Below are 22,748 nucleotides of genomic sequence, written 5' to 3' on the forward strand. Positions count from 1 at the left end.
AGCCAATCAGCTTCCAGTGTTAATTTTGTCTGCAAATTTCGATTTAGTTTTAGTCTTATGCCCTGTACACACGATAGGATTTTCCAATGGAAAATGTGTAATAGGACCTTGTTTTCGGAAATTCCGACCGTGTGTGGGCTCCATCAAAAATTTTCCATGGGAATTTCCGACACACAAAGTTTGAGAGCTTGCTATAAAATTTTCCGACAACAAAATCCATCGTTGGAAATTCCGATCGTGTGTACACAAATCCGACGCACAAAGTGCCACGCATGCTCAGAATAAATTGAGAGACGAAAGCTATTGGCTACTGCCCGTTTATAGTCCCGACGTACGTGTTTTACCTCACCACGTTCAGAACGATCAGATTTTCCGACAACTTTGTGTGACCGTGTGTATGCAAGACAAGTTTGAGCCAACATCCGTCGGAAAAAATACATGGATTTTGTTATCGGAATGTCCGATCAATGTCCGACCGTGTGTACAGGGCATTAGTCTTGGGACTAAAATTGCATTTTAGTTTTAGTCCCATTTTAGTCTTCTGCAATTGTTTTAGTCGTTTTTTATGGTTAAATTTTGTATGGTTAAATGTAAGTACAGAGCTTAGTTCTAGTAGATCAACTGGCCCTTTGCTTTAAGGTGCTCTTGGGTCAGTTTAGATCATGTCTCCTTCATTATTTTTAAATTTAACTTAACTCGAGATAAATATTTACCTTTATTTACTTATATAGTCACTACCCCCTTTTTTGCTTAATTGCAGCTGGGTATTGACATTGACTCTATGGCCCATTGAAATCATGTTAGCATCTAAAATCGCATGTTACCCAATATCCAAATTAATCACATTAATTTCTTATTCACATGTTTTTTGGCTTAGGGTCACTTTCTGTAATTTTTGCACAATCACTATGCATGGCAGTTATTGCTCACTATATGTACTGTTTCATCATATTTTTCCACCAGTGATTAGTAGGTGGTTCTTACCCATTCACCTATGTAGATTCCACATTGCACCATTTATAAAATAAATTTTTCTTGATTATCATATTCCCTCAATGGTTATCATTTTCACCTCCATGTACACTATCACACTAATTTTTTTCAATTAATATAATAATCTTCACTAATATTACAATAATAATGATTAATCAATTTTTATGTATTTTTTGTCTTCTTCAATCAGGAGTCCTCATAATATTAATGACAATAGTGTATCTACACACTGATAACTTTTATACAACATGTACTTAGTCCATTTATACTTCATTTATTTATCATCTTGATTATTTCCTTTCATCTAACACATTATTTTTACATGGGAATTTTGCCGCAGGTGCCGCTGCTTCAGCCCCTCCGAGGGTGGTGTCCAAAGTTTGGCTCCTTGTAAGCCCCTTTTGTTTGCTGGGTCCCTCTCCTTTGTGGGCAGTGAGCAGAACCACAGGGCCTCCTGGATCATTCACCTGCTTTTTAGAAATACTCCCGGCTATGTGACCACCCATTCCATTTCTAAGTGGTAAATATAGCACTACTACGAATAATTGTTTTGGTGCACAACCTATTATAAAAAAATTGAGATTTCTAAAATGTATCTTTGTAGCAAATCATCCCCCTGAAGAAGACCATAAATGCACAGGTCGAAATGCGTTGGAGTCTTCTACATAGCCAAACATCCAATTATGAAACACTGTGTATAGTCCTATTTGCATTATTGGAATATTGTATGTATTCTATAGTCGGTATCTTTAATAATTTTAATTGTAACATGACATTTGAACTCTTTGAATTTTTAATAAAGAATTTTCTACATTTATTCCATCTTGAACTTTGTTATATTGCTGCTAAAAAGCCCCATGGGGGAATTTTCCTTGCTTGTCTATTCATTTTTGGGGTGTGCAGCCTCTATGTCTCTCCTATATGTGTGTTTCTTCCATTGTTGCCAATCATCTTCTAACTTCAGCTTGTTCAATTAAAGGAGAGGTATGTTTTTTTTTTCTTTAGATTCATACTTACCTAGGTGGATGCAGGATCGGTCCGATGCTGCAGCTGTCCCCCGCCGTCTCTGCACTGAGAACCGAGCCACCAAACATGGCCAATAGCTTGGTTTTCATAGATCCCAGAGAGGAGAGCTGCTGTCAGTCAGCAGCTCTCCTCTCTGCTCCTCCACACTCATTGGAGCCCTGAGCTGTGGAGGGGCGGGGAACGTCCATCTCAGCGTCTCAGCTGCTTGCTGAGACTGCCATCAGTCAAGACAGCTGGCGGATCCAGACTTCTGAAGTTGGGATGACACGCTGCCTCAGCCAATGGCAGTGACATCAGCGGAGAGCGGACAACAGAGCGCTCTCTGCTGAAAATGGGTCACAGGAGTGCAAAACAAATTGCACTCCTGTGACCCAGAGGAGAAGCCCAGCCTAAAAAGCTCAGGCTGGACTTCTCCTTTAAGCTTTGATTAAAAAAAATAGAAGCTGATTGGTTTCTATGCAGATCTGCACCAGATTTTGCACTATTCAGTTTTAGTAAAACAACCCCAATACATAATAAATGTGAATGAAATTGGTATAACTTATACGTCTAACAACCTTAGACTTATGATTATACCAATCGCATTCAAATTTATATTATATCATGTTTTGTTGTAGCCCTGATGAAGTGGGCATTTGTTCTAGCCCCCGAAACGCATTAATTGATTTTTAGTGGAAACCAATATATCAATTTGGACTCTTTTTTTTCTAAACTGCTGGGTACCCACAGGAGATTATCCCTGTCTGTTGTGAGCAGCCTAACTTAAACCAGTAAGCTCTTAAAATGTTTTTGTCCTAACTACTTTGTATGAAGTCACATCAAAATCCCAGCTCCTATTGGTTGCTTTCTCCATTGGAGGCTTTTGTTGCTGTCTGTGTCCTCATTAGGGAGATTCACTCTAATTGTCCTGATCACCAATGTCACTTGATATGAAAGTGAGGGTATACATTTTTGATTGCCATCAGAACAGGAATAGATGGGGAATCTTCCAAAGGTGACACCTGTTCCATAACATTGGAAAAATTACCTCCCACTCCCTGTTGAGTCTAGAGGACAGGAAGTAAAGGGAAATCTCTATAATGTGATTGGAAAAATGGGGGGAAAAAACTGCCATTTTAACCCTCCTCTACTCTATCCAAAATGGAATTAAAAGGTTGACTATTTTTTATATATATATATATATATATATTTGTAGCACCCTGACATTTAGGCAGGGTTGCCAGCAAATTTACCTGCCAAGTGATAGTTACCTTGGCCGATTGATAGAAGGTCAATTGATTTCACTCTAATTATGGAATTGCTGCACTTCTCTCTTCTGTCACTAGATGGCCGGGTATCTGGTGGCATTGGATAAGACAAGGGCATTGCAAGGATGTGTCTCAGCCAATGGGCAGGGATTTTCTTAGGTGCCTTGGCCTGCTGGGAGAGCCTTTTTATTTGGGTGAGGTCAGGTGATCAGGGTTGTGTGCCACCTGGACGCCTGTCTGGGTGGATGTGTGTTGTGCTGCCCTGGGCTGCTAGGCCGGAGCCTGACGCCTATCCCGGGGACAGCTGGCTGCTAGGCTGTCTGAAGGCCTTGTAACCCACTCTACACAGAAGGATGTCGGCTGTCCCTAACTCTGGAGGTCACCATTAGGCCTGGAGAGGCTCAGGACTTGGCTACATATACTTAAAAATAATTTGACTGTTTATACTGCCTTATTGCTCCCCAAGCTGTATGCCATATGAACTATGTTTTCCTAGTTTCCATATTGTGCAGTAATGACAGCTAAGAACCCTGAAACAGATATATCCAGTTTAGTCACCAGAGTAGCAAATCCCAGCAAAGGTTCCATGGAATGGTGCTGGCAAAGTTCCATGGCCAATGCCACTTGAAAGATTAAGTAGCGTGACACCAATGATCTTTCTAGCTGTCTGTAAGGGAGGCATTCTGACCACCACTGAAAGAAAAGGGGGGTGGAGGTAGCATTCTTCCAAATGGCCACCAATATAAGGTACATTTTTCCCACTAACTCCTAAATGAATTGGTTCTAGCAGGGGTTCCCCTTTCCTAGATCTAAAGGATTCCTTCGGGGTAAAGAGGTTGGAAAAGGCTGCACTTGAGCTAAACAAAATAATATCTAATTCAATGTAAAATATGTAAATACTTTATATTTTAGATAGAATTTCCTCCATAAGTACCAGCTTTTTATTGTGAAACATAAACAGGTTGTCATCTGATCACCTTACACAGCAAAAGCTCCATCAGCACATAACAATACATTTTTCTCTTCCTTTCACTGCCGAAAGTTGGGCAATTTCTGCTGAATTGTTACCTAGTTATTTTCAGAGATGATAGCATGCTTGCTTTGTATAGCAAAGGAGAAGAGAAACCACAATCAACTATATTACCCATGGCAAGAACTCATTGTATCATTTCCTGTGATTTCAAGTATGGTGCGTTTAGAATAAACTGAAGATGATAACTTCGATTTTTCTGTGCGGCTCAGATACATACTAGTTGGTAAATGACTGAAAATAGAGCAGGGAAAGATAACCTTCAAACTGATAAAGTGAGAGGGAATCCATTATTGAGGATAGGTTAAGTAATGCTGGTCACACATTCATAGATTTAGATATTAGTTGTATCAATAACCACACAGAGATAAAAAAGTGTATAAATATTATCAGTCACTAATCATATCATTAAAGTGACATTAAATGATATTGTTAAACTCCAAAATATTCTATACAACTCCACTACTTAAAGCAGAACTACACAGTATGTGAGCACCACAAATCAAAAATGCTATTTAATTTATTTTTCAAGTTGCGTTACATGTAAGTTGTTTAAAAAATGCAATATATCAAATACAGTCCACATGAAATAGTGAAAATATATTAAAGAAATCTTCTTTAAAAGTCCATTCAAAGCTCCAGCACCTCAAGTGAAAAAGACTCCTTGTGTGAATACCACCACCTCAACTCCAGACCAGCCACGTCAATTCCCATGGACGAATGTATAAAGGGAAAGAGATGCTCCTATAGTTGAAAATTGTTTACTAGTTTATTAAAACAATTAAAAAGTGCACTTACATCCAATAAGAGATATATATGCCAACTGTACAGTCTTTCTTGCCGAAAAACAATACACCCGCGCTTGCAAGATCAGTGTAAACACAATGACATCAGCACGCTGCACAGCTCTACATGTTTCATCATAGATGACTTCCCCTGAGGCACGATTGACGATGATCATCTATCCTTTGTTCAGGCCTGCAGGCCGGAGGGTGTGCTTAGCTGAGAAAACCCCTCCTGAAGACTCATGGGTGATAGCCTGGTACAGGTGTAAAAGATAACACCACATCGTTGGGGAATGCTTCAAGCCTTGCTGCCCTCTAGGGCTGGGGATGTCCTGAAGCCGCTACAAAAAAAACAAAACAAAAAGGGGTGTACCAGCTGATAGGGAAATTACATATTTTTTATGGCTCACTATATCTAATAATGAATGCTAAAGTTAGTTAATGGGCCACATAAGACATAAGAACGCCTCTAATATCCTGGTTTTCCTGATTACTTTGGATGACTCATGTGATAGGAATGTAATTGTAAGCTGACTATATGGACAAGCCAGCCCACTCTGTGCCATTTTCCTTAGAAGGTCATACTGTTCTGAGAGTGGGCTTGACCATTTTCTACACATAAGACCTATATACCCTAGCTAGAACTGGTAGGTTTGGTCTCACTCAGAACTGCCATCCGGCATGTGTCTGGTTCTTATCCCACGGCGCAATGCCATTTAATGGGGGGACCCATGGCGGAAACAGCATCTTTAGTTAAGTATTCTTGTCATATCTTCTTTATCTTTATTTGTATCTGTCATTATCTTTAATAAATGTTATGCTTATAAGTATTTGTGCGATCTCTCTTTGCACATATCAAAGAGAAAAAACTCATCTATAACCCAGTGGTTCTAGACTGCACACTCCAGAGTGCAGGGGGACCTCGCCGGGACCCTAATGGCTAACGTATTTAGAAGGAAGGCTTTCAGAGGTCTTTTATGAAGAAGGGGTTTCCTTCTAAACGTCTTAACCATTAAGGATCCTGGTGAGGTCCCCCTACACTCTGGGCTTTAGATGAGCAGCTTGATTAGTGATTTTTAATTCACATTCTTCTGAGTATTATTCTTGTTGATCTTAAATCAATGCTGTGGGAAAATGCACTATGCTGGTGCGCCCTCTTTTGTTTGTTTTTTGTATTATTTGCCTAGGCATGGAATCCAGGAAATAACTAAAGAAATATATATATAAAAAAAAGTTTAAAACAAGTGAATATGATATACTTTCCTATGTATTTACTAATGCTAGCAACATAAGGATTAAAAATAGTCAATGTTGATTGAGAGAATGAAGTGCCACTTTAATGGCTCTGTAAACTATTCTTCATTATATAATTTCTTTCTTTGTTTTTCTGTCTCCTTGTAATGTCCTCTGTGAGCCCCAAACCTCTCCTTTTCTGTCTCCCTTTTATTTAATTGGAATGAGCAGTGCATGTTAGATGCAATGTATCTTACGTAAACGTTATATGGTCTGTGCAGGAACCCTGTAGCAGATCTCAATGTGTTTCGCAAATACTTATTGCTTCTTCAGGAGACATACAACAGAATAATTAAATGTGCATGTGGCATCACATCCAGCGAAGAGCCCAAATAAAGTCCAAATACAAGTATATGACTGCCTAAAAACAATATCCAGGATTAGAGTAATACTAGAGATGTTGTGGGTGGCCAATGGAGCCTCTCAATAAGGAGCTCAAAACATCGGCTTTAAAGTATAGAAGAAATGACCAACCATAGAAAAAAATTTTCTCCGCTTGGGATATTATAGCACACTGCAATCACATTGAGCCACAACCAAAAACAGCACTGTCCACCTTTATCCCTGCTAAAGATGATCCACAGCATAAATGGCAATGTTCTAGGCAGCTGCTGCAATCAAAATAAAATGACAGTTGCATGGCTGAAAATAAAGATACTTATCATTGTGTAAATGCCATAAGTGTAAGGCAGGCCAAAGATGATGTGATTTTCTTTCCTGCGACTACGGGTTGCAGGAAAGAATATAGCTTGATTCTCTATCAACACAGGCAGTTTGATGGGGGTATTCCTCCCGTGGAGATATTGTGTTCTCCCGGCAACTTGGATACAATCAGCCTGCCCATTGATGGTTCGAATCTTGGCTGGTCCCTGCTGAACCAGCCATGATTCCAACCATCTATGGCCGGCTTAAGTACCTTAATTTGACTTGGTATTAGCCTCTTTCAGTCCTTGTACAGCAGAGCTCAGAGAGGTGAAGGGAGAAGAAAGGCAAGAAGCCCATTGGGTGTGTTGCAAAGCAAGGAGCACACTGGTAGGAGGAGAGGGTTGACAGCCTGGGAGATGAGCTCATCAGCATGCTGCTTCTCCTTTCATTCTCCAGTTACAGGATGGGGGTGGGAGACCTGTAAGTGAAAGTGAAACTGCAACATAGAAAGTTACGGTCTCCTCCACTGTTAGGGAGGACTGTGTTGTGTGGAAGAGTTATGTAAATCCCAGGAGTCAAACTGGATGGACAATAATACAAATCCCTAGTCAAATAATACAGTTCCTATATATGTATTTCATCCATTTATTTGGCTGTTTGCCTAGAGGCAGTTTTAAAGCAATGTGAATTGAGCTTATAATAGACAATCACCTGAGCAGTGCCGACTGAACCATCTACCTAATCATCCATTCATAATTTATCCAGATAATCTATCTATGGGGGCCCAATAGGCTACTATGAACATTGACTTACATGAGAAAATTGAATAGGCTATGGGGGTACCTCATCCTATAGATATTTTGAGATAGAACTGTTATGATGGACTTTAACGGTACCAGTAAGGGACATATACACAAATCTAATACTTAATGTCTTTATTATAAAAGATGAAGATTATTTTTTTACAAACATAAAATCATTGAAAATTACTTGGGTATCAATACATTCGAGAACTTTAATAGCGTTCCAACGTTCAAATCTAACGTTGAAGGAACTGCAGGGTCCCCGCTGATATGCCGTTTGGTTGATGTCCATGCTCCCTCTCCTTCCCTTTCTCCATGAAGACTCCATCCTTTGTGAGTACAGTGTTATGACAAACCTATGTCTCATTTATTGTCTCCACACCGAGTGGCATTTCCAGGCAAAATTACATGATCTTTTGATGTTTTATTTATAGTGACTAATTCTGTGTTTAAAGACACTAGTTGTTGGATCACTCTCTTATGACACCTGGCACGTCATTTTTTGCGGGTTCTGCCTAAATGTGAGTTGCTGTATATGCTATTTTTCACCTTATTGGATGATTTTTTGGAATAATTCTGTTATGCTCCTATGTAATCCAAATGTAAATAATGTTTACATGTTTTTCTCTGTTTTTGAACAGAATCTCTGTTTTAAGTCAATAATAAAAGGTCCTGAAGAAGCAAGGATATGAAACGCATCGACTTCTTCATATTTGTAATAACAGAGATCTCTAATGTATTGATACTCAGTTATTTTCAATGATTTTATGTTTGTAAAAAATGAATCTTCACCTTTTATAATAAAAACATTAAGTATTAGATTTGTTTATACGTCCCTTACTGGCACCGCTAAAGTCCATCTTATCAGTTCTATCTCTGAATATGAACATTGACTGTTAATGACTTTTGAAAGAATGCAATGCATCTATTACATACAGCGGGTCATAGATGAGGTAGATGAACACACCCTTCAAATAAAAGAAACAAAAAAGTTTTTTTATGCAAATTTTAACACTCTCCACCACCACCTCTTCCCACTACTCTCTCTCTGATTGACAACAATGATTTAATTTATTTTTTAATACCACTGACACCAATAATGGTATTTACTTTATTCTCATTGACACCAATGATGTGATGGGACTTATTTTATTCCTACTATTTCTTCAATGTACCCCTCAGACTGTCTTGACAGCATGCTTCGCACACCTCATTTTTTTTCTCAAACCCTTTGAGAAGCTTGATCCCTCTTGTTCTGCAACTTTTTCCAAATTGGCACAACACAACTCACGTTGCACCACAACAAGCGGCTTTAGGTTGTGTTGTGCAGTGTTGGGAAAAATCTGAATCAACCCTCTGAACACTGCTATACACCCTTACACATTTCTAGCATAAAAACAGGGATTTTTGGTTCACATACATTGCAATACATGTTTAACTCCTTGGCTCCGGTCGTACGCATATATGTGGCCTCTTGGCATGTGGGCCTTAACGCTAAGCGGCCCTATATATGCAACCCTGTGTAAACTTTTTTCCATGCTGAGAGCGTGCTCCCTGCACGCTCCCAGTGGGGATCGATAAACTCCCAATGCATACTTGCGATTGGGAGCTTTCCGATCATGTGACTGCTGTCACAGCCAATCACAGCGGTCACATGACTGGAAAGCCCGCTTCCGCCTCACTTTTAGAACCCTTAAAGGCCCGATAGGCGGCCGTAGCCAAGGGGTTAAGCTGGCCAAATGCATCCACGTAATCCCTCTCTGACCAGTCCCTACTCTGCTCTGCATAATGCACTTTACTTACTAGCTGGCTCAGAAAGAGTCCAGGGGCCAGGCTTGGCATGAGTCTAGTTTGTGGGCTGAACAAAAAAAGAACATAACAGATGCCTCCATTCACAGCGATCAATGTCCATGAAGAAATCTCTGCCAGAAAGAGTGTTTTCCCATCATTAGAAGTTTCTGCCACACATACACCCATGCTTCTAATGTTGCGCATACATGTAATATGCTGTTTTTCATTTAGCCTCTGGACTGAACAAAAAAAATAACATAACAGGTTGCTCCATTCACATCGATCAATGTGGATAAAGAAATCTCTGCCAGAAAAAGTGTATGCCCAATGTTAGAAGCTTCTGCCTCACATCCACCCCATACTTCTATTGTTGGGCATACATGAAATATAACAGATTCCTCCGTTCACATTGATGGATGTGGATGAAGAAATCTCTGCCAGAGAAAAGTGAAAAAAGTGTATGCCAAGCACAGAAGCTATCACCTCCTGACCACCCCATGCTCCTAATGCTGGGCATACATGTTTTTTTTAACTGCGGGAGAAATCTCCCCCTGCAGCACTGCAAGAACTAACTTATATATTCTGAGACACTCCAACAAATTTCCGGCCATATGTCGGAAATGGGGTACCCCGGATGTAGACCTGTTGGCTTCCACTTTTAACAAGAAACTGGAAAACTTTGTGTCAAGAACAAGGTATCCGCTGGCACAAGGGTCAGGTGCCATAGCGATTCCGTGGGATCAGTACTTTCTGATCTATGCGTTCCCTCCAGTTTCGCTTCTCCCGCCATTTCAGGCCATATGTCGGAAATGGGATACCCCGGATGTAGAGCTGTTGGCTTCCAGGTTTAACAAAAAACTGGACAACTTTGTGTCAAGAACAAGGTATCCGCTGGCACAAGGGTCAGGTGCCTTAGCGATTCCGTGAGATCAGTACTTTCTGATCTATGCGTTCCCTCCAGTTCCGCTTCTCCCACAATTCCTTCAGAGGGTGAAAAGGGAATGGAAGCCGGTAATTCTGGGGGCCCCGGCTTGGCCCAGGTGACCTTGGTATGCAGAGATCGTAAAGATGCCAGAGGGAAGACCTTGGGTTCTTCCTCTACGCCCAATCTACTCTCACAGGGCCCAATATTCCATTCTGCCTTACGAAGTCTGAATTTGACGGTTTGACCGTTGAGACCCACATCCTGAAGAGCCATGGGCTCTCTGGTCCAGTCCTATCCACTCTGGTTAATGCTAGGAAGCTGGCCTCCAGGCTCATCTATTACAGAATCTGGAAGGCATATGTTTACCGGTGTGAATCCAGGGGGTGGCATCCTAGAAGGTATGCCATTAGCAGGATTCTTGCCTTTCTTCAATTAGGTGTAGAAATGAGGCTGGCCTTGAGCACTATCTCAAAGTTGCTGGTATTTTTTCAAAGATCGCTTGCTTCTCATTCCCTGATCCAGGCCTTTGTTCAAGGGGCACTGCGCTTGAATCCGTCGATTAAGCCTCCCGTGTGCCCGTGGGATTTAAATTTGGTTTTGTCTGTTTTACAGAAACAACCTTTTGAACCATTGCACCATGCTCCTTTGGTTCTTTTGACAAAAAAATAGTTTTTTCTTGTAGCCATATCCTCAGCTAGGAGGGTATTGGAATTAGCAGCTCTTTCATGTAAGGAGCCATATTTGATTTTTTACGAAGACAGGGTGGTGTTGCGTCCTCACCCGAGTTTTTTGCCTAAAGTGGTTTCAGGATTCCATCCGAATCAAGATGTGGTCCTACCGTCCTTTTTTTCCACATCCGCAGTCCGCGGAGGAGAAGTTGTTACACTCTTTAGATGTAGTAAGAGCAGTCAAAATCTATCTGCAGGCAACGGCTCAGATGCGAAAGACTGATTGTCTATTTATACTGCCAGAAGGCCCCAAAAAGGGCCAGGCAGCGTCGAAGTCAACTATCTCTAGATGGATTAGACAGGTTATTATTCAGGCTTTGAAGAAGAAAATTCCTCCTTTTCAGGTTAAAGCGCACTCGACTAGAGCAGTTAGTGCTTCTTGGGCAGTGCATCACCAGGTCTCCATGGCTCAGATCTGCAAGGCTGCAACTTGGTCTTCAGTCCATACATTCACTAGATTCTATCAGGTGAATGTAAGAGGGCATGAGGATGCTGCCTTCGGGCACAGTGTGCTGCAGGCAGCAGTATAGGTCCTCTCGTCCGATGGCAGTCTGTGTTTCTGATCTGTGTCTCCTTCCCCTCAAATTTGGGCATTGCCGTGGGACATCCCACTTAGTAATTATCAAAGGCTCTGTGTCCCATGATGTATGAACAAGAAAATAGGATTTTTAAAACAGCTTACCTGTAAAATCCTTTTCTTTGGGAGTACACAGGGCCGCTGATAGGCCAGTACAACTGGCCCTGTTGTACCGGGCCCGGCCAGCAGGGGGGCCCGCAACCTGAACAGATATGTATTTTAATGTAAAAAAAATCCTCCAGCCATGTCCCTTAACGTCGATCAAGCCAACTACCCCCCCCCCCCCCCTTTTACATTTTAATATTTTTTTTTTCTGATCGCTAAGGGCATGATTAGGTGGTGGCAGGGGAGGGACTATTTGTTGTATTTTGGGCACAGAAGAATGCCTCTTCTGTGCCCGCTCCTCGTGCTGGCTCAAGTCCCGGCCAGCGCGTCCTCTGTAGTGCCGTCCTCCTGGCGCCGCGTAGTGATTCCTTCCTGTCTCTCCGCGTGAGAAGTAGCAGTAAGGCGACTCAGGCGAGCAGCAGCAGCAGAGGCTATCGGCAACAGCATCTGCACACGGTGAGTTGAGGTGTTACAACACCCATTGTAATAGAATCATCCACATCCTCACAGTGCCTTATGATTCTCAGCATAGGATAATCATTGGCACAGGAGGTGCTCTATGGCTCCGTCAAAGTGTGTCACATGCTGTTGTGTGCTGACTTTGTTACTTTATGACTGTACTGTGTGTTACAGATTGTACCACTGTACAGCCATAGCAAAGTCAGCACCCAACAGCATGTGACACACTTTGAAAGTGCCATAGAGCATTTGCTGTGCTGTGTGAATGATTATCCTAATGCTATAAGGCCTCATGCACACAGGATGCTTTAAAAATGATCCTCCTCTTGGCAGCAGCCTTTTGCCAGAAAAAAATGCCAGACGCTTGTAAAAGTGTCTAACACTTTTACAAGCTTTTAGGCTCATTTACAGGCGTAAAGCACTTGGGCATTCATTTGATTGGCCAAAATAATAAGTTATTCTGGTCACTGAAATGAATTATTGCTCAAGCAGTAAACGTGCCTAATGGTAACATGCGTTTAGGAGCATTTGCATCCGTCAAGCATTTTTTCGGTCAAAAGACTGCTGCTCCTGGACGCACTGGCCATGTTTTTTTTTTCCAGCTTGTAAACGCCCCTGCCACTAAAAATTCTAAAATCCTATGTGTGCATAGACACATAGAATAACAGGAAGAGGTGCTTGGAAGCAGTAAAAAAAATGTGTGCATGAGGCCCAAAGATCACAAGGCACTGTGAGATGCTACTGTACACTTGTGTTTTTGGAGTAAAAATGCACAGCTGAGCTACATTTTTTACAGCCCCCAACCATTTCCCTTTAACCACGGCATTTTATATCAGAGCTGGGGCCTTGCTGCAGGCATGTCTTTTTAAACACATACACACATTTCCAGCTGTGGTCAGCAGCCAGCAGTGTGTGTATATTTGTAAAAGCAACTGTCAGGTTTCATGTGGAAGTGATACAAGCAGTTCTGAAGTCGCCTTTCACTTCCACAACTGTTGCATCATATTCCCCCCCCTCAACTTTCAGGGAGGGGGAGGGGGAGGGGCCAGGGGTGGGGTCGGGGGCGGTGGCCCTGGGAGTACATCACGGGACACAGAGCTCCCGCCCCTCTTCGGGATTATATGTTGGGATACTTATTGCTTTGCTACAAAACTGAGGTACTCTCCATATGGGAGGGGTTATATAGGGGAGGAACTCGCCTTGTAATTAGGGTTGCCAGTGTCCAATCACCTGATGGTGACTATCTAACCCACTTAGTAATTATCAAAGGCTCTGTGTCCCGTGATGTATTCCCAAGAAAAGGATTTTACAGGTAAGCTGTTTTAAAAATCCTATTTTTAGACCTAATTTTGTTTGTAAAATATGGAAACCAAAATACATTTTTCCCAAATCACTCCTAATGCTCATTTCTAATGCGTATACTGATATATTACAGGTAGGAAAGGGCCTTCTGTGTCTGGAGTTCCTCTTTAGTTCTTACTCATTATTGAGGTAGTACAGTAAGGACCGGTGCTAAATGACCCCCCCATACAAGTTTATGGGATGCAACTGCAGCTTGATGCAGGTCAAATGCTGGTCAGAAGGAGGACAGCTGCAGGTCAATTGTGCCTGTCAATGCATTCTGATTGATCTCAGAAGCGTCTCAAGCCTGACAAAATCATGTTCATCATCACACCTTTCTAGAGCAACACCTACATGTAGGATTACTATGCTAATTTGTGGCAAAAGAGTGACATCTACAGGACCACTGCAGTACTACAACACTTTTTCAGCACTATTGAGAAGAACATTTTTTGGTTGGTACCTCCTGAATGGGTGTGGATGCGGGCTGTAAAAAAAAAAAGTGGAAGTACCCATTTTGGACTTTCCTGAACAAAAAGAAAAAAGCACTGCCTGAGGTCATGCTTGCTGTCAAGAATTTGCCTTTTTATGGTTTTTGATAATCTTGAACTTCAGCTATGTGTTAATTATTGTGTGGTAGGTGGGAATGCTGTATTTAGCCTCTAGCTCAGGAGGGGATTGTATTTTGAGCTAAGTCATGCTAAATATTGTTCAATTAGTTTGAACTAAATGTTTTTTTTATTTTCATAGCCTCTGCTTTAAATAGGGTTGCATGTCTTTATTGTTTTGTATACTTCATTTTTACTTCATAAAGATAATATAATTCTTGCAGTGTAATTTCCATCCACAATTGCTGTAATAAACTAGTTTAATAGTGCAGCAATCAAAACAGCTGCCAAATGAGTTTGTTAGATGACTAGGGTGGATATTGAAATGAGAAACAGACAAAAGAAACCTCTGATATTAAAAAGGAAAATGTCAGCGGGATGACCTAAAAAGGATAGAAAATACAGACTTTGCCTTTGTGGTGGTTATAGCAGACTTAATTTGGTAGTAGAATACCTCCGAGTCCACCCTATTTTGAAGCCTATTAGAGCCTATGGCTCTAATCCATGGGTGCTCTAATTGGTTTCTTCAAAAAAACACCCCCGCCGCTGTAATTAATGTGCCTGAAAGGGGCCGGATGCATGAATAGGGGGTGGCCATGGATAGAGGGTGGATCTATCCATTATTCATATAGGGGGTGGTGTGAATAGAGGGGGTGGCGTGGATAGAGGGGGCGGCACCCGTGCGCCATTAATGGACGGGCCACCCCTGGTTGTTGGATTGTTTCAGCAATCATCTCACAAGGCTTATTTCACAGACTTTTTTAACTGCAAATGGGTCTGAGTTGACAGGCTTTTTTTTTTTTCGCTTTGAGCATGTTTTGCACTCCCATACAAGTCTAGAGGAATGTAAAATCCACCAAAGCTGGTAAAATGCAGGTCAGAAGGAGGTCAACTTCACCTGTCAACAAATTCTGAAAGCTGAAGCTTATGTGGTATGGTATGGCTATTTTTACATAGTTACATCAGTCCAGCTTGGAACAATGCAAGTATGTATGTGCCACACCTGTAGGATTCCTGTGGAAGGTGGAAATGACCATATTACAATGATCTCCACTGGCTTCCAGGTCCCATGGGGAGCCGCTGCCCTGCTACATACTGAACACAGGGGTAGTTTGCCTGATGCGGATGCCATTCACAGACTGCTTTGCATTTCAACAATGCATGCAACGTTTTCTCTGAATAGGAGAAGCAAAATTGTGACATCATCGCCCTGCCTCTCCATCTCGTCCAATCAGAGAACACTTTGCGTTAATATATATATAGATATATATATTTATTTATATAGATATATATATATATATCTATCTATAGATAGATATATATATATATAGATATGTATAGATATCTATATATAGACTATTTGTGTGTATATGCCTGTTATATGTATATATGTATGTATGTATAGTCCATATACTCTTGTTTCATTAATTTTCAGTCACGGAAGAATGAAATATGTTTAATAGAAGGGAATGAACCTTTCAGAGAATTCTGACCTGCTTGTAGATTATTTGAGATTTTGACTCCAGTGTTGATTTTGCCCATAGTACACTCTCATGGTCAATGCACAATTCTTTGGCAATATATGGCTCCCTTTTGCCACCTGGTGGTCAGAAAGAAAAGTGATCTAAATTTGATGTAATATATATCAGTTAAATAGTTGGTAACATTTTTAAAGAACATGTTGCTGTTAACTAAGTGTATCTAAGCCTTTTATACACAGTACAATCTTGGGGGACCAAATAGCACAATATTGTAAACTATGGGTTGCTTAACGTGTTTACTTTAATTTTAAATGCTCATAAAAAATCCTATTTTCTTCAACTTTGTGCAGCTTCAAGCAAAATGCACCATACAAAGGGAATAATAGTAATGTATGTACAACACACCTAAAACACACCTTAAAGGAACTGCACTTAAAATGTAAGCTATGAAATGCCCCTCCAGATAATAGTAATGTGTCCTCCCCACTGTCACATACAGCCCTGAAGAACTTAGATTTACCAAAAGTGGATAATTCAGTAAGAGCCTTGCAGCTGTCCCGGTGTTGAATTCTCTAGCGTTCAGTCTGGTATGGTTAGTATACATAGCATGGCAATGTTTATAAAACTTGCTTTTAATCACTACCATGGTAATGTTTAAGCAGGAACAAAAGTCTTATGCGTTACCAATCATCATTTTAGATAATTCTGGCTGTCATTGACAAATTCTCAGCACTTTATTCCATTTTATAGCATACGTACAAATTTAAATCAAATGCCAAAGACTGAGGTCATGCAGACCTGGAGGAGAACAGTTAGACTGCTGAGACCCTATACTAACTTCAAAGCTTATTTTATAAATCAAATGCCACCCAGTGGTCAGAAATAGCAATGTGCCAGTTTAAAGGCTAAGTTTACCTTTAAGAAAAATAAATAAATAAATAAATGCACATATTTTTGCAGATAAAAAAAAATATGCATTTATTATTTTTTTCCTATGAGTCTGTAAAGCATTTAATCCGCAATCAGCAGATTCCAGGATCCTGCAGACTCTGTAGTGCTGTCTGTCCGTACCTCCATTACAGGCAGGTAGCTACTGGATTGCAGGGAGATCAATGGACTACTCATCAGAGCTCTCATAGTTCATTGAGAACTATAACCTGTTAGCCACAATGCTTGGCGGTAGTTGTAGTTCATTCAGAGCTCTGTGAATTAAAATGCAGCCATGATTTTGAATTGTGACAGCGGGTGCGGGTGGAAGATCCCCTGCCCGCTGTCACAATGGGGGCCTGGGTCAGGGTGATAGTATGTGATTTAGTAACATGTTACACCCTAAATATTAAATATATTATATATAAATATATATAGGGTGTAACATGTTAGTAAAGATGAACCTATCCTTTAAACTGCATGTGTGACTTTGCAATTGTTCGTTAAAGTGGTATTTAGCCTAAAAACAAAAATCTATTAAATTGCAACTTACCAATTCTTAGATTTGATGGCTGCATTTGTTTTCTTTTTATAGGTTTTTAATTTATTTTCACCTGATGATCCAGCTAATAAGTCTGTTATTTTTCAACTTACTTTACCAGAACAAGCTGTCCAGACAAAGTAGCAAATAAAGGGTTGAGATAAACCATTTACACTGATAAGGTTGCTCACATTGGTCAGCTTTTATCCATTTATGGAAAACCTGTTTGCTGTTACTGCTTATACAGTTTTGCCTGGAGTTCAGCTTCAATTTATTAGTTATGTCTATCTAAATCTGCTCATCTAAGGAAAAAGCCCACAGTGCAGCAGAAAAGCAGCACTGACTTTATCTGCCTACACCCTGAAAATGAAAAAAAGAGTCCCTCCTCTGCTCCCACCACTTGAGTCCCTCTGTTACCCTGATGGGGCCTAGCAAAATTTAAATTTCGCTAGGCCCCATCATGGTAAGCAAGTAAGAGTGAGGGTAATTTATTCAGTTAGGTAGAAATGAACAATAAAGCTGCCCTGGGCCCCCCTGTTTAGCTGATGGTTCCTGAGCCCAGTACAACAGGACCGATTGTACAGCTTTATTAGCAGCCCTGACACTGGGCAGCTTCTAACCAGGTTTGAAAAAAAGAGTGTGTTGAGCCTAATGGGTGGGTATACTTACTCCCTGTGAGTTTTTTATAGTTGTCTGTGCCCCTGTTAGCATGGGTGGATCCAGAGTCTTGTCTCGGGAGGGGCACTGCCAGAAAATCAGTTTTTTTTTGTGGGCAATTTATCGGGGAAACGGCTGGTGTTGGCGCTTCAATCATCCCAGCACCATGGTTGTTACAGTGTTAGGATGATTGAAGCGCATTATTTCTATAATTACATTGTAATATAAAATGAAATAGTTCAACTCACCATAATGCAGAATCAGTGGGAGCCCTGAGTGTGTCACTTGCCACGTCACCTGCCACACGTTGCGGATTGTCACTTGCCACGTCACCTGCCACACCTTGTGGATTGTCACTTGCCTGTCACCAGATGCAGATTGTCACTTGCCACGTCGCCTGCCACACCTTGTGGATTGTCACTTGCCTGCCACCAGATGCAGATTGTCACTTGCCACGTCGCCTGCCACACCTTGCGGATTGCCACTTGCTACGTCACCTGCCACACCTTGTGAATTGACACTTGCCACGTCACCTGCCACACCTTGCGGATTGCCACGTCACCTGCCACACCTTGTGAATTGTCACTTGCCACGTCACCTGCCACACCTTGCGGATTGCCACGTCACCTGCCACACCTTGTGAATTATCACTTGCCACGTCACCTGCCACACCTTGCGGATTGCCACTTGCCACGTCACCCGCCACACCTTGCGGATTGCGACTTGCCACGTCACCTGCCACACATTGCGGATTGTCACTTGCCACGTCACCTGCCACATATTGCGGATTGTCACTTGCCACGTCACCTGCCACATCTTGTGGATTGTCACTTGCCTGTTGAGGTGGTGTTTTGGTTGTCTCTTGCTGTGTCCCAGACTGAGTCAGGCAGCAGAGAGATAATGTAATCTCTCTGCTGCCTGCCCACTGAGGGCGGAAGTTACTGCAGGGATGCAGGGCTGGCGGAAAGAGATGATCTCATCTTTCTGCTCCCCTGCCCCTGGCTAACTGATTGGCCAGCTGCCAACACACTGAGTCACCTGGCAGCCCGGCCCGCCCACAAATCGCACCGCCCGCCCACAAACCGCACCACCTGGTCCGCCGGCTATGTTACCTGCCCGAGGAGCCGCCGGCTATGTCACCCGCCGGTGGAGCCGCCGGCTATGTCACCCGCCGGCGGAGCCGCCAGCTATGTCACCCGCCGGCGGAGCCGCCAGCTATGTCACCCGCCAGCAGAGCCGCCCGCTATGTCACCCGCTAGCGGAGCCGCCCGCTATGTCACCCGGCCAGCAACAAATTTCTCGGGGGGTGGCAATTGCCCCGTTGCCCCCCCCTGGATCCGCCCCTGCCTGTTAGGGAGATTCACCCTCTCTGTTTGTCCTGTTATCACTAAAAGTAAAAGAAAGAGTGAAAGAAAATCACACATTTTGGGTTGTCCCCAGAACAGTAATAGAGGGCAGTGCTAAATTTAGACCTTGGGGGGCCCAGGGCACTTAAAGGTTGGGGGACCCCAAAACACAGACATTTAATTATTTGACAAATATAAAAGTAAACTGAAAGTAATGATAAACGGCATTTGTTCTAAAAAAAATGTTAGGTTCTTGCCAAGACATGTAAGGAAGGTCCTCTACTCTCTGCCAATTGCATCCAACACTCTGCTATGTCATTCTGGCTGACACATGCTGGGCCACACCTGTCCTGAATTTGACCAATCTTGTAATTTCAGATAACACTTGCTAACAAAGTTTATCCTGTTCAAGATGGATTCGCCCCTTGACCCAAAAAGGGTCAAGCGGGGGACTGAGCTTCTCTCTCATGTTTCTCACTGTGATAAATCAATGCTGGTCATTAACTTCATTCCCACATGATGGGGTCTGGGGCTATTGCCTGACACTTTCAACATTTTTCAAGCGTTTTCCCTTCTCCCACCCATTTGTCTCTTGTAAGCAAGGCAATAAATTCTGCAAGGCAGTCATGTTAAAACAAACATCTTAACCACTTCAGCCCCGGACCATTTGCCTAGCCAAAGACCAGAGCGTTTTTTGCGATTCGCCACTGTATCGTTTTAACTGACAATTGCGCGGTCGTGCGACGTGGCTCCCAAACAAAATTGACGTCCTTTTTTCCCCCACAAATAGAGATTTCTTTTGGTGGTATTTGATCACCCCTGCAGTTTTTATTTTTTGCGCTATAAACAAAAAAAGAGCGTCAATTTTGAAAAAAGCGCAATATTTCTTACTTTTTACTATAATAAATATTCCCAAGAAATATATAAGAAAACATTTTTTTTCCTCAGTTTAGGCCGATACGTATTCTTCTACATATTTTTGGTAAAAAAAAAATCGCAATAAGCATTTATTGATTGGTTTGCGCAAAAGGTATAACGTCTACAAAATAGGGGATAGTTTTATGGCATTTTTATTAATAATTTTTTTTTTATTAGTAATGGCGGCAATCTGCGATTTTTATTGTGACTGCAACATTATGGTGAACAGATCGGACACCTTTGATGCTATTTTGGGACCATTCACATTTATACAGCGATCAGTGCGATTAAAAATGCACTGATTACTGTGTAAATGTGACTGGCAGTGAGGGGGTTAACCAGTAGGGGGCGCTGTGGGGGTTAAGTGTGTCCTAGGGATGTGTTCTAACTGTAGGGGGGATGGGCTACGTGTGACACAACACTGATCACCGCTCCTGAGCACAGGGAGCGGTAATCAGTGTCCTGTCACTAGGAAGAATGGGGAAATGCTTGTTTACATCAGCATTTCCCCGTTCTTCCTCTCCATCGAGTCCACAGGACCCGCGATCACACTCACCGAGCTCACGGGGGGCGCCCACAATGCCGCGTCTTAAAGAGCAACGTACAGGTACGGTAATATGTCTGTACATGCCCTTCTGTCGACGTATATCAGCGTGAGCTGGTTGGCAAGGGGCTAAATAGTAAAATAATTTGAGAAGTTGGAAAGTAAAACATCTGCCAGAAGCCCTCATTCCTTTCTTTGCCTCTGAAGTTAAGGCTTAACCGTTCCATATCCTGACACCCATACATACTTCGTAAATTTTTTTCATAATAAAACTAATTTTAGATGTAGCAATGCGGACTACCAGCAAAAAGCACCATACCTTTGGGTGTTTCTAGACATTGCTTGTCCTTTGGAGAATTAGTGACCTCATATCTGTGTGCCCACCAGAGTGAATTGTGGGATGAATAGTCCTCTTTCAGATAGTTGCTTTGCAATAATGTACCCTAAGACTGCATATCCCAGGGATCCTTGCTGTAACCTGAAGATTGCTGGGAGTGGCTATAAAGGAAGCTGAAAGCCCGTGCAAAGGTCTCTTTCTCCTGGGTCTGACGCAAGACAGACCTCTCCGTGCCACTGGGAGAGAGGTCCCGGCCTACCACGCGGGGTCTACCTTCAACCCGAGGCCTAAGGGGTCTAGCTCTGTCATCTGCTGCTGGACACCCTGTCATCACACTACTGGGATCACCTGCCTGTCGGTGTGGGTGCGTGTGACAAGCTTCATCTCGGAAGATCAAGACAGCGGATCTGCCGCACAAGCATCGCTACACGAGTCCCAGTCCTGAAGACATCGGAGCGATCTGGCTGGTGGTGAGAGGGCAAATAGCTCAACTTTTACCTATTAATTGCCATTATTACAGAGACGCTGTGCACAGACATCTTTAGATCTTCCTTACTAGGAACTTACTGCTTCATCAAACCGCTAACGGATTACAGTTAACAAGCTTCAACTAGCTAGCGAAGAACATCAGATCTGCAACGTGGAACTTTCTTTGGCACTACTTAGAGGGCCCCTATACTACTCTTGATAGACCTGCTCTTATCCTTTGATATAGTGTAGATTGGCCAGATTACATCTTTCTCTGTGTGGCAGCATAAGTAATTAAAACATCCTTTAGGGAGAGTGTATATATGTGTTTAAATAGTGTTGTTGCTGAACATTGTTTTGTGCCTTTGGCAGGGGCTGGTTTGCTGAGTTGGTGCTGTTGTCTTGACTCGGGAGATTATCACCTCCCTCTCTAAAATAACTTATCTTATTGGTTCAAGTAAAATATTTCAGAACCTATTCATACTGAGTTGTTTGATTATTACCAGACAGTGCTACAGGGATGTCTGAACCCAGAGTGTCAGGTGGGTTGGAAGATTCACTTGGTCATGGCCTTGCAGATGAGCAGGTAATTCTCAGCAGTCCTCTAGGGGGCCGTGCTACATAGAAATATTTTTTAAAAATGTTATAAAGGATGTCTGTGGCCCCCTCTGGAAGTGGGGGCCCAGTGCAATTGCCCCTTATAAATTTGGTACTGATAGAGGGGAAATCTTTCAGTGGGGGGGCACTAGTTCTGGTGACACTTGTGACATCCAGGGATTCCCTCACTTTATAAGGAATTTCCTCTCACATGTTTTGGCTATGGGGCAGGAAATGAAGGGGAATTTCCCCAATGGGACACAGATGGTAACAAAAAAAAATATCTAACAGGGGTTGTAACCTTCTCTTACTTTATCTAAATGGGAAAAAAAGTTTTGCCTTTAGTCCTACTTCAAAGCTGATCTCTGCATTCAATGTCCCTTAAAATAGTCCAAGCTAGCCCAAGTAACCTATTTACTGCACCAATAGGTGCACTTGCTGGGTGCGCTGTATAAACTGTATGCAGCCTCAGCTATATACAGTATACAGCGCTGTGATGCTTTTTTGCATATTATCACATAATAAAAGGGTGTATTTTTTGATGAAGACATGTGGACTGAGGCCGCTACTTATTGT

Source organism: Aquarana catesbeiana, linkage group LG04 (genome assembly GCF_042186555.1).
Source record: "Aquarana catesbeiana isolate 2022-GZ linkage group LG04, ASM4218655v1, whole genome shotgun sequence".
Lineage (NCBI taxonomy): Eukaryota > Metazoa > Chordata > Amphibia > Anura > Ranidae > Aquarana > Aquarana catesbeiana.